The sequence below is a fragment of the Sebastes fasciatus genome, chromosome 18 (assembly GCF_043250625.1).
Source record: "Sebastes fasciatus isolate fSebFas1 chromosome 18, fSebFas1.pri, whole genome shotgun sequence".
Taxonomy (NCBI): Eukaryota; Metazoa; Chordata; class Actinopteri; order Perciformes; family Sebastidae; genus Sebastes; species Sebastes fasciatus.
In genome coordinates, this window is record NC_133812.1 from 30,000,791 (window position 1) to 30,014,799 (window position 14,009).

Here is a 14,009-nt window from a genome sequence, read left to right on the forward strand (position 1 = left end):
ATAGTTTATTTGTTCCTTCCTCTAAAGTTCCCAGTAGTTAATCCCTTGTTCCGCTGTAGCTTCATTTAAGTACCAGAAGGAGCCGGTAAGTATTTACTGTATATGTACTGATACGACATTATCACACACTTACACAGTAAGTCTCAGGTATTTATACTAGAAGTCTCCAGCTGTATCATTAAGTGTTCTCTAATAGTTTACTTTGACAACCATCTGAATTCAGGAAAGTTTCTAAAGTCAGTTTCAGTTGTTTTAATTTGACCAAACAACCAAACTTCCTCCTCAGTTCTCAGAAAAACAACAACAACAACCACAAACCTAAATGTGTCGTTAAATCATCACCTGATCTTTATCTTAACTAATGAACTTCACACCTTCGACTTCCTCTACGTCCTCTTCTTCTCTACAGGAACACGTCACCAGTGCATCATGGGAGTGCATTTAGTAAAATCCCCTCAATTTATGTCGGACAGAGAGTCCAGAAGCAAAGAGGTGAAACTCTGGTGCTTTTTAGGCTGCATGCTGTCAGCCTGTACTCACGCTCCAGCCTCACTAGCACTACAGGTGCAAATCATCTTCCCAGTAGGAACACTTAAATATCCTCATTTAAATCATGATGTCCTAAAAGTAGTAAAATGAACTAACAGCTGAATCCAGAGTTATTTTCCTCGCCATAATGAACGCTCAAAGACTTTCACCCAGGTGGCCGCTGGTCGTGTCCCGTAGGTGAAACTAAACGTTGACTTATCTTAAACTTATTACACGACTGTGTTGAATACTCGATTCTGATTGGTCAATCACGGCGTTCTGCGGTCTGTTATTTCTTTATAATAGACCGTTGTTATGTTTAGCAGACCGTTGCTATGTAACAGACCGTTGCTATGTACAGCAGACCATTGCTATGTATAGCAGATCGTTGCTATGTACAGCAGACCCTTGCTATGTATAGCAGATCGTTGCTATGTACAGCAGACCGTTGCTATGTATAGCAGGCCGTTGCTACGTATAGCAGGCCGTTGCTATGTATAGCAGACCGTTACTATGTATAGCAGACCGTTGCTATGTATAGCAGGCCGTTGCTACGTATAGCAGGGAAGATGAACACACTGATGAACACAAACTGTGAGTTCAGAGCTGAGATGTTCCTCTCTGGTTGATTTTCCAGGGAAGCAGAGACCACCTGATGACAACACTGTGAGTGGAAGACAAGTGATGAGTCAAATGAATATTGGATATGATATGTCTACTTTAGTGAAAGTAGCAATACAACAGTGTACAAATACTCTGGTACAAGTAAAAGTCATGCATTCTAAATTTCATTTAAGTAAAAGTAGAAACGTATCAGAACCAAAATATACTTAAGGTACTCATCATGTAATGACCCATTTCAGAATAATATATATTACTGGATTATAATTATTGATGCATTCACGTGTTCATCACTTTAACCTATAACAATACATCATAACGTATTATAGAAATTATTATTATTAATCTGAATCAATGTAATGGAGTAAAAAGTACAATATTGTCTCTGAAATGTAGCGGAGTACAAGTATAAAGTTGCAGAAAATGGAAATACTAGTAAAGTACAAGTACCTCAAAATAGTACTTGAGTGCAGTGCTTGAGTAAATGTAGTACTGCTGGAGTCTAGTGTGTATCTGTTGGTTTGTTTGTCTCAGGTGCATCGAGGTGGAGATGAACACGGCGTCACGGTGAACTATGAAAACGTTGGAGAGCCTTCTGTCTCCGTCAGACTCACCTGATCAACAGCTTCCACACCGTCAGTCAGGAATGACTCCGCTGCTCTTAAACATTTATTAACAACATCGTTCTGAAGACAAAGAAAGTTGATGTTGTGTTAAACCACCTCTCACTTACAGCCTGGTGTTAAAACTTGTTTTTATCTCATTCTAAGACGCTTGCTGTACCTTTAACAATGTTTTGTCCTTTCCCGCCTCCAACGCTGTATCCAGTTCTCTTAATACATTCATGCTCTCAACACTGCGGCGCAGTTTGAGCTGCGCTCCCCGCACATTACAGCATTGCAGCAAAGCTGTCGCGGCGCTAGCCGGGTTTCAGTGGTCAGTGGTGGCCGCAGCCATCACCTGTTGCTGTTGGGTCACAGCCATCACCTGTCCCCGTCCCTCATCCGCCTGTCCCACAGCAGCCCCAAGTCCTGGTCCCTGCTCCTGTCTCCGCCTCTGCCCTGCCCCCAGGCCCTCCGCTGAGATGCCCTGCTCTACCCCTGTCCAGACCTCCATTCCTCAGCTCTCTGCCCACTTGTTCTTTGTCAGTGTGTCGTCTCTCTCTGTGTGTGGTGTTACACCAGACAGAGGCCGTTATACAGTGTTTTATATTCCTAGACAACCTTTAGTCACTTTACTTTGTGGATTGGTTCATAGTTCCCTTCCTGCCTGGATCAAACTCTGTAAGCTTTTTTCCTTTATTAAGATAATTTGAACTCTGCTGCATCTCCTCATCTTTACCTGCACTGACCTGGTCCAAACCTGTTTTCCTGTGATAACCTGACATGTCCCTGTCAAATAGATAAATAATAATATAATATATAATAATATAAACTCTCTGAAAGGGACAATTCTGCCCAACAAGTTCCTTTACTGTAAGTATATTTTGATGCTGATACTTACATACTTTTACTCAAGTAAGATTTTGACTTGTACTTGTAACAGAGTATTTCTACACTGTGGTATTAGTACGTTTACTTCAGTAAATGATGTGAGTACTTCTTCCACCACTGACCGCGAGTCCTATCTGTTTTCTAAGAAACACCATCTAAAGGAAACATCACCGCTCAACATCTATCTGAACTAACAATCTTCACACGATCATCTTCCTCTGTCTTCTTCTTCCTCTGTCGTCATCTTCCTCTGTCGTCTTCTTCTTCTTCATCACAGGTGCATCATGGGAGTGGACACAGTGTGAACTGGAGACTCAACATGAGTCTTAACAGTTTGTTTGCTGCAGCATCAGATTGGCTCAATGAACGCAGAAACTTATTGAGAGGAAATTTAAAAAATATAAAAGTTTTCGGCTTTTTGGACGTCGACTTCCGAGAGAATGTAAAACGGTCTAAATGAGGAAGTGACATCATACTAATGACAGGAAGTAGGTGCAGCATCTCTCTACTAAAGCTCTGTTTCAGAAACAGTTCAGAGCTTCAGAACAAGAGATAGAAGAAGCACAGAGACAGAGAATCACCATGGATGAGTTCAGAGGGATTCAAACGGCTTTATTTCTGATGCTGCTGCTTCAGTTTACAGGTAAGAATACACATATATGACTTATGTAACTTTATTATCTATATATTATTAACTAAGACTAATGTGTTGTTGTCAACATGGTGTGTTTAAGGAACTCTTGCTAACCAAAGATAAAGAAATAATCGTCACTGTCGCGGGGTTCTATTTCAAAACTCCGTGCAACATGAAAAACACTGGCGTAGTCGGAAAACGTTGTATTAATCCCTTTTATTATGCCGACCTCCCAAAGTGCAATCAGTGCTTAATATTTACAAAAAGTGAAAAAATAGAAAATAAGCTCTGTACAAAACATTAAATAGTACTGAAAATTGAGTTCCTCAATAACTCAATGCTTCTCTTTCAGAACAGGCAAAAACAATGCAATCTATATGTTACCTTCTCTGTAAACACTCCAAGATCAGACTGACTTCAGCTGGCCAAGATGACCCCCTTTTAAACCAATAGCCCCCCCCCCCCCTGGGCGTATTACTTACACAGAAAAATAACAATTAACAACATTCTTCATCATAAAAGATATTTATAGCCCCTTTAACCTAGGCATATTTTACATATAAATTATATACCTCTGTCTAAACATCCCCCCCCCAACCAAAACAAGTTCATTTGCAACAAAATCACAATTCAAAATAATAAACATATTTAAACTGATCACATGATCTCAGGGTTTGTTACGGCCCTGTTTGCTCGTCAAACCCGTGAATGGGACATGACAGGATGGACAGGATGGACACGCAGCGTTTCAGCAGCTGGTGAGTGACAATAATGTTTGTGTGAATATATGCGTGTAGGAAACAGCAGAACAATCAAGTGTGCACCTTTGGTCGCACTACTGACAAACAGTTTAGGGAAGAGGGAGATGTCGCGATGCGTTTAAACTACGGAGTGAATCAGGAAGGGAGCGGAGAAATGTTTGGTGTGTGTGTGTGTGTGTGTGTGTGTGTGTGTGTGTGTGTGCGCTGCCCACAGACAGTGACGGCTGCTCCGTCACTGTCACACTAACAGACGTTTATTTCTCTCTCGTCTTCTCAGGACCAGCAACCGAACAGAGATTCCTCTTCCGCGCTTTCAGAGATGGAGATGAAGTCACTTTGCCTTGTAACAGTGTGATAGATGATCAGAATAACTGTGACAGTACTACATGGTTCTACAGTGGAGATCTAAAGACATCACAGTCTCTCTGCTCAGCCTCTGTGACCTTCAGGACGTCTCATTACAATCAAACATCAAGCTATCAGTCATTGAAGTGTAATGTGACTGATAGGGTCACTGGAACACCTCAGCTGTTTCCCTTCAGACTCTCAGGTGAGAACATGTTGAGCTGTTTAAAGTCACTTCAGACTGATGTGAATTATGATCTAAATATTTGTTGATGGATTTGAAGTTTTAATATCTGACATCACAACAGTTAGTTGAGTTGTGTTCATGTGTTCAGGTGAGGAGACAGCACCAGAATCACCACCAAGTGGAAACAACACAGCAGCAGGTAACAGCACCTAACACAATATCACACCACAGCCTGTAATAGACCCACCTGTCCACCAGAGGACAGCGTGTAATAGACCCACCTGTCCACCAGAGGACAGCGTGTAATAGACCCACCTGTCCACCAGAGGACAGCGTGTAATAGACCCACCTGTCCACCAGAGGACAGCGTGTAATAGACCCACCTGTCCACCAGAGGACAGCGTGTAATAGACCCACCTGTCCACCAGAGGACAGAGTGTAATAGACCCACCTGTCCACCAGAGGACGGCGTGTAATAGACCCACCTGTCCACCAGAGGACGGCGTGTAATAGACCCACCAGTCCACCAGAGGATGGCGTGTAATAGACCCACCTGTCCACCACAGGACAGAGTGTAATAGACCCACCTGTCCACCAGAGGACAGCGTGTAATAGACCCACCTGTCCACCAGAGGACGGCGTGTAATAGACCCACCAGTCCACCAGAGGATGGCGTGTAATAGACCCACCTGTCCACCAGAGGATAGAGTGTAATAGACCCACCTGTCCACCAGAGGACAGCGTGTAATAGACCCACCTGTCCACCAGAGGACAGCGTGTAATAGACCCACCTGTCCACCAGAGGACGGCGTGTAATAGACCCACCTGTCCACCAGAGGACAGCGTGTAATAGACCCACCTGTCCACCAGAGGACAGCGTGTAATAGACCCACCTGTCCACCAGAGGACAGCGTGTAATAGACCCACCTGTCCACCAGAGGACAGAGTGTAATAGACCCACCTGTCCACCAGAGGACAGTGTGTAATAGACCCACCTGTCCACCAGAGGACAGCGTGTAATAGACCCACCTGTCCACCAGAGGACAGCGTGTAATAGACCCACCTGTCCACCAGAGGACAGTGTAATAGCCTGTATTAACGTGCAGTACCAGCAGGGGGCAACAAAACCACTTAGTTAAGGTAAGGGAAAACATCATGGTTGGGCTTAAAGGTGCTATTGATAACATTGATAACATTCAGCCACTAGATGTCACGTTCTCCCTCCCCGTTACATTCACTTCACAACAAGTGGTTGCCAGACACTTTCCCTCTCTCTCTGTCTCTCTCTCTCTGTCTCTCTCTCTCTCTCTCTCTCTGTCTCTCTCTCTCTCTCTCTGTCTCTCTCTCTCTCTCTGTGTCTCTCTGTCTCTCTCTCTCTCTCTCTGTCTCTCTCTCTCTGTGTCTCTCTCTCTCTCTGTGTCTCTCTGTGTCTCTCTCTCTCTCTCTCTCTCTCTGTCTCTCTCTCTCTCTCTCTGTCTCTCTCTCTCTCTCTCTGTGTCTCTCTCTCTCTCTGTGTCTCTCTGTGTCTCTCTCTCTCTCTCTCTCTCTCTCTCTCTCTGTCTCTCTCTCTCTCTCTCTGTCTCTCTCTCTCTCTCTGTGTCTCTCTGTCTCTCTCTCTCTCTCTCTGTCTCTCTCTCTCTGTGTCTCTCTCTCTCTCTGTGTCTCTCTCTCTCTCTCTCTCTCTCTCTCTCTCTCTCTGTCTCTCTCTCTCTCTCTCTCTCTCTCTCTCTCTCTCTCTGTCTCTCTCTCTGAGTGCATGCTGGAGTGGAAGACGGTGAGAGCGTGTCTGAGCGTGAGTGTATTTTCTATCTTTTGTTTGTTTGTTTGTTTGTTTGTTTGTTAGTTGGTTAGTTGGTTAGTTGGTTAGTTGTTAGATTTATAACTAGTTTGAAGTGTGTTCGGCTCCGGAGCGGTGCCGACCGGCTCGGCTGGGAGTCATGCCGGCTCTTGGAGTCGGAGGCGGGGGGCTGGAGAAGCTCACCCGCCGGCATGGAGTTAAACTCTGTCCAACTGTGATTTGCTCCGTTGAGGATTGCAGTTTAGCAATCGGAGTCGTGATTTTTCTGGAACATTCTGGACTTCTATAAGTCTTTGTGGTCGGTGGTGGGGGGGGATCTGCTGGCAGTACTGAGTGACAGTCTTGCCGGAGGACATCTGCCGCTTAGCTGCAGGAGAGCGGTCCTTACATTACTGCCGAAGAAAGGTGACCTGCAGTTCATTAAAAACTGGAGGCCCGTGTCTCTGCTCTGCTCTGACTATAAGCTCCTCTCTAAGGTGTTGGCAACGCGGCTGAGCAGAGTGATGGAACAGGTGATTCAGTGTGATCAGACCTACTGTGTACCGGGCAGGCTGATCACTGATAACATTATTTTGGTTCGAGACCTTTTAGAGATATGTAAGCTGTTTGGCCTCAAAGCTGGATTTATATCAATAGATCAAGAAAAAGCTTTTGATCGTGTCGAGCATGAATATCTATGGCTCACGTTGAGTGCCTTTGGTTTTAGTCCTGGTTTTATTGATACAGTTAAGGTTTTATATTGTGACATTCAGAGCGTCCTGAAAATCAATGGTGGTTTGAGCGCTCCGTTTCATGTTCAAAGGGGAGTTCGACAAGGCTGCGCCCTCTCTGGCATGTTATATTCTCTAGCCATCGAGCCGTTGTTGAACAAACTTAGATCTGATCTTAAAGGGCTGATTATTCCTGGTTGCAATACACCTTTAAAATTGTCAGCCTATGCAGACGATGTGGTCATCCTGGTGGACAGCCAGCAGGATATTGACACGTTGGAAAAAAACGTTGTTCTGTTTGGCTCAATATCCTCAGCTAAAGTTAACTGGGACAAAAGTGAAGCTCTCAGTGTTGGTGGACTAGAGAAGAAGCTCAGTTTGCCTGGGGGGTTGATTTGGAAGACGGAGGGGCTGAAATATTTGGGAGTGTTTTTAGGTGATCAATCAATTGTTCTTAAAAACTGGGAAAATGTTCTTGAGAAGGTCAGAGGTCGTTTAGCAAAGTGGAAGTGGATTATAACCAAAATGTCATACAGAGGTCGAGTCCTCATCATTAATAATTTGATATCGTCCACTTTATGGCATCGCCTGTCATGTGTCGATCCCCCACCTGATCTGCTGTCAAAGATCCAGGCTCTTCTTGTGAACTTCTTCTGGGACGGACTGCATTGGGTGCCTCAGAATGTGCTGTATCTGCCGAAGGATGACGGAGGACAGGGCCTGATCCATCTGAGCAGCAGGGGGGCTACCTTCCGGTTCCAGTTCCTACAAAGGTTCCTGTGTGGTCCTGCTGATTTAGTGTGGAGGCCGCTGGCTTGCACCATTTTGAGTCAGCTAGGTGGACTGGGACTGAACAGATCTTTGTTTCTGATGGACTTAAAACAGACTGACATCAAGGAATTACCAGTTTTCTATCGTGGACTGTTTAAGGTGTGGAGCCTCCTTAATAAAAAAAGGCTGGGACATCACAGCTCAATGTACTGGCTGCTCCAGGAACCAGTTCTTTATGGGACCCGTTTCAGTGCAGTCTGTCAGGTGGGGCCGACTCTGCTCAGGCGGTTCTGTGAGTCTAATGTGGTGACTCTGGGACATGTAGTTCAGCTCGCAGGTGCAAACTTGGACAATGCAGCTCCTCTTGCCTGCCGCCTAGAGGTGAAATCGACTCGAGCTATCTCTCTTCTGCTCAATAGATGGAGAGAAGCTCTCACAGTTAGTGAGCGGACTCTGTTACAGCAGTATTGTGACGGCTCTGTTAAACCTGATGATAATGATGTATTCCCTTCGGTGAACATTTCCCCAGATTTTAAGGACTGTACAGGATTGTTTTTAAAGAGTGGGAGTTCCTCTGAGTTTTCTTTCCAAGATGCAAATGGAAAATTAATGTATAAAACGTTTGTCAAATTTTGCACAGGGACAAATTAAATGGTAAAACTGACACTCCATGGAGAGCTCACTTAGGTCTCAGTGATAGTGTTGGACCTGAATGGAGAGCGCTGTATAAACCACCATTGGTCAAAAGAACTGCTGACCTGCAGTGGAGGGTTATACATGGTATCGTGGCTGTGAATGCTTTTGTCTCTGTCATTAATTCTGATGTCAGTCATGACTGTCCATTTTGCACTCATCGTGAGACTGGTTTTCATTGTTTCATGGAGTGTTGTCGACTGCTGCCGCTGTTCACAATGTTGGGACATTTTTTGGACTGTTTGGGGAAGTTTTCTCCAAACGTATGTTCATTCTGGGATACAGGTACTCTCAGGAGAGTAAACGTAGTTTCATTCTGGACTACAGATACTCTCAAGAGAGTAAACGTAGTTTCATTCTGGGCTACAGGTACTCTCAGGAGAGTAAACGTATGTTCATTCTGGGATACAGGTACTCTCAGGAGAATAAAGGTAGTTTCATTCTGGGATACAGATACTCTCAGGAGAGTAAACGTATGTTCATTCTGGGATACAGATACTCTCAGGAGAGTAAACGTAGTTTCATTCTGGGATACAGGTACTCTCAGGAGAGTAAACGTAGTTTCATTCTGGGATACAGATACTCTCAGGAGAGTAAACGTATGTTCATTCTGGGATACAGATACTCTCAGAAGAGTAAACGTATGTTCATTCTGGGCTACAGATACTCTCAGGAGAGTAAACGTATGTTCATTCTGGGATACAGATACTCTCAGGAGAGTAAAGACAAATGCCAGCTTTTTAACTTCATTCTGGGGACTGCAAAGATGGCCGTGTATCTGAGCAGGAGAAACCGAATAGAGAAAGCGGTGGATGATGATGCTGTGTTTGTGTTTGTGTTTGTAAAAATGGTGAAAGCTCGTTTGAAAATAGATTTTAATTATTACAGAATGATGAAGGATCTGGAAAGATTTCCCAGTGTATGGTGTTATAAACATGTGCTTTGTCGTGTTGTAGATGACGAGCTGTTCTTTGGAAATGTATTGAGATGATTTGGATTCTGTGAATCTTGTTTTAATGACGTGTTGTTTTTGGACCACAACTACTGTTGTGGTTTTTGTTATATCTTGAATATTTAATAAAGTATTGTTAAAATTAAAAAAAAATCTCTCTCTGTCTCTCTCTCTCTCTCTCTCTCTCCCTCTCTCTGTCCTTCTCTCAATTTTTTTTTTCAATTCAATATGCTTTATTGGCATGACTGTCAGGTGAGCATCAATTCAATAATAATAAAACATAGATATATACAATTCATTAAGCAAATTACAATATATAGATATTTAAAAAGAACAATAGTGAAATAATTCATGTTTGTTGTCTCAGTGCTTCAGGTTTTCAAAGTGTTTTTCCATATTTCACCCTTTTGAATATCCAGTTCTTCTCTGTGTGGTTTGCTGAAAGAGTGCCATTATATCTAGTTGGTGCTGCGCATGTTGTTCCCTTTTAGTACGGAGTGTTCTTCTGTATAATTTCAGTGTTTCCCAATATCGGAGGCGGAGCTCAGGATCATCCGGTTGTCTGTCTTTTTGATTAGATAAACTTCTGAGTGTTTTTCTCAGATGTTTGCAGTTTATATCAAACCACTTTTCATTGGCTGACTGTTTTGATCTGTGATGCTGAGACTGTTTCAGATTGGATAAATTTGCCACATTGTGAAATATGTTGTTAATATCACATACAGCCTGATTCAGGCCTCCATTACTGTGGTGGTACGAGGTGGAAAGAAAATGGTCTAATTGAGAGTGAATAGTTTGATGTGTGATTGCTTTCTGGTGGTCGTCGTTACTTTTGTTTGTCCATCTATAAGGTTGTTTGGTATAGTTCAGTTTCTGGGTTCTGCTGCATGAGGGTCTGTTACTGTCTTTCTAATGTAGAGTGTAATTGTACTCTGATCAGATAAGGGTGTTAGGGGACTGACTGTGAATGCTCTCAGACAGAAGGGGTCTAGGTCTGTAATGCTATAATCTACTGTGCTATTGCCAAGGGGAGAGCTGTGTGTGTAGTGACCAAAGGAGTCTCCTCCAAGTCCACCATTAACGATGTACAGACCCGGTGTTCCACATAGCTGCAGGAGTTGCTGCCCACTTGTGTTGACAGTTTTGTCAAAGTTGTTCCTGTGGGGGTGTGAAGGGAGGGGATGCTGGTTTGGTCAGGTGTATGTTTGTCTCCCTGTGAGTTAATACAATCTGGTTCTATACCTGTCCTGGCATTAAGGTCACCACAGATCAGTACACTGGGCCTGGTAGTGATTGATCTCATCTTCAAGAATGGAGAAACAGTGTTCATTATAATAAGGGGATTCTGATATGCTGCACACATGAATAGGTCTTTATCTGTGGCAACAACCTCTCTTTTTATTTTGAGCCAAATGGAAAATTCACCTTTTTTGATTAATTCTATTGAGTGTACAAGGTTTGCCTTGTACCAAATCAACATTGCTCCTGAATCCCTGCCCTGGGTTACTCCTTTCAGTCTGGTGGAAGGGAACACTATCTCTATGTAGTCTATGGGACAGCCAGTGGAAGTGTCTCCTCTACTTCAGGTCTCTTGCAAAACAAACACATCTGCATCTCCTAATTCTTTGGTGAAGTCTGGGGTCCTGCTCTTAAGGTCAAAAGCAGAGGAACGCAGACTCTGGACATTCCAACAGGAAATAACACATGATTTAGATTTCATTTAGTTTAAAATTCAGAAAGTTGCACTTAATGTTAAAATGTTAAAATGAGATATACTCTTCTCTTTCCAGCCCTGTGGAGGTTCATCTTTGTGTCTGTGGGTTTAGCAGCACTCATAATGACTGTTGTGGCGATCAACTTTTGGACAAGAATTAAAGGTGAGAACATTCACAGATGAAAGTTTTAATAAACCTGCATTTTCATTGTGTGGAAACTAAAGTTGAGTCTTTCTCTCGTCTCTTCAGAGAAGAAAACACAGACGGATGAAATCACTGTGAGTTTTTACAACAGTTGGTCCTTCACACACTCTCCATTATCAACATATAGATAGAAGAAGAGACAAATAAACAGGACAAGTGAAGTGGATGCTAAGACCAGTTAAACATGATCACAACAGCAGCACAACCTTCAGCCTCCAGAGAGACCATAGATGTGAATCAACAATAACAAGTGAACATGATGAGTCCCAGATTAAAGGGCTGGTTCACCTAAATGACATCACATCATACAGGATGTTATCACTAAACCTCGAGTGGCTCCGAGCGATGCAGAGAGTTTAGTTTTAATTCAGGAGTTAACGTCCACGTTACTGTGGATAACGTACAGAATAACATCTAGTTCAAACTGTCCAGCTTCCAGTCAGATAAAGGTCATATCAGACAGGAACTAATGGTGTGTTCAGGGTCAACTGGGAGCTCTGTTCACTTTCTAAACACCAGCAGTAATGAGGGGAGGAAATGTCAACGCACCTCAACGCCCCTCACTACCACTTCCATCTCACATTCACTTCTTAAAGCAGAGAGAAGAACTAGTGATGTGCTTGTGTAGCTGTTCATTGAGGAGAGCTGCTGTACTTTACTGTTACTCAGTAAAGTAGACACAGGTTTACAGGGAAAGTTTGCTTACACACTTACAACATGCACTAACTGAGATGCAGGGCAGTAACCGTTGTGATGATGTCTCTTAAAAGTGACTCAAACTGGAACATGTGGAAGTAACAGCTAGGTGCAAACGTATATCACAGGGCTGGTAGCACACTGTGGCTCTATCTTAGGCTCTATTTAACTCACTCAGGCTGGAATACGTGGCAGTAACAGCCAGGTACAAGCTCTCTATGTTACACAGGGCCGGTGGCACGCTGTGTCATTAAAGGAACACTTAGATTAACAGCAAATTAAGACAACTTGACTAGATTGCATTGAATACTTGTTATTCAAATGCTGAACCAAAATTCTTTCAAGTTCTACAGAGTAGGTTAACTTCAATTAGCAGCAATAGCACGTTTTTAAAGTAACACTATGAAGGCTTAAAGTGTTAATAATCAAAATCTCTCAAATCACTATTCTCACCACAATGTACTTGTTTAAAAGTACAGCTGGACGTCTACTCCTGTGGAAGACTAGTGGTGTAGAATGTAAACACTTTGGGTTTGTTTATAAGTGGAATAAAAATGTTTGGTTTTGACCAAAAATTATGCTGAAATTAATATTGCACAATTATGAATAATTTGCCAACAATGATATGCCTCACACGGGGCACCATAGTGCCTCACACGGGGCACCATAGTGCCTCACACGGGGCACCATACTGTTGGGGAGGCAGATAGGAGCTGGTCTAGTTATTAAAAAACTTTAAGGATAATTATCAATATTTATCAAATTAATATTAATAAATTATCAATATTGAGTTTGACTTCACTAATTGTACCTAAAGAGTCTCCTGAATGGATGTAATGCAGTGAACTGGCTGTCTTCAATCTGTTTCTTATTTCCTTGTGCGAAATGTGGGACAGTTGACGCCTACAGATCACAGGAAGTGTGGGTCTGATGGTGTTGTGTTGTTTTCCACAGGTGCGTTATGATGCAGATGATGATGATACAGTGAACTATGAAAACATCACATGATCCTGATGGAGTTTGACCGACTCATCGACTCCTCGTGTTTTACACACTTCAAGATTTGAAATAACAAAACAGAACTTTGAGAGACTTAAAGGGGACATATCATGCTCACTTCCAGGTTCATACTCTGGTTTTCTACTAGAACATGTTTACATGCTTTAATAATCTAAAAACACATTATTATTCTCCTCCTGTCTGTGTGAATATACCTGTATTCACCCTCTGTCTGAAACGCTCCGGTTTAGCTCCTGTCTCTTTAAGAAGCCCAGTCTGCTCTGATTGGCTAGAGAGATAAATATGGTTCACCTTTACAAAGGTAGTCCTCCAGCTGTGGGCGGTATATTCTAATGAGCCTGTATGTGACATAGGAAGGGGAGCCACATCTGATTGGCTCGTTGAATCACATGTTTTCTGATCTAGACAGCCCACTAAAAACTGACTGGTCGTCTTATTTCACAGTTTGTGGGTTGGTAGACACTCCAGATACCCAGATGAGCACAAGCACTGACAGAGTGAGTTTTAATGATGTGTCCCCTTTAAAGCTGTTTCTCACCAGCTGGATGTGAAGAAGCGATGCAGGAATGACGACGATGCACGCCGGGTCAAATTATCCGAGGTGCCGTGTTTAATTTAATACCCAGAAACCGTTAACGTTAGCTTCACAATACATCAACTAATCAGACCCCAGATGTGATGCTAACGCTAGCTGTTGTGGCTAGCCCCGTTCTGTGACCAACATATAACGTTAGCGATAGTACACACATAGATACACATGGCCTCCCACTCCCACCCAGAGATAGGTCCGGCTTTCCTTCCACCCTGAGAGGTGAAGTTACAGAAAAAATAATTCAATTAATTAGTTAAAATTAAATGTAATAAGTGCTACACTAATATAA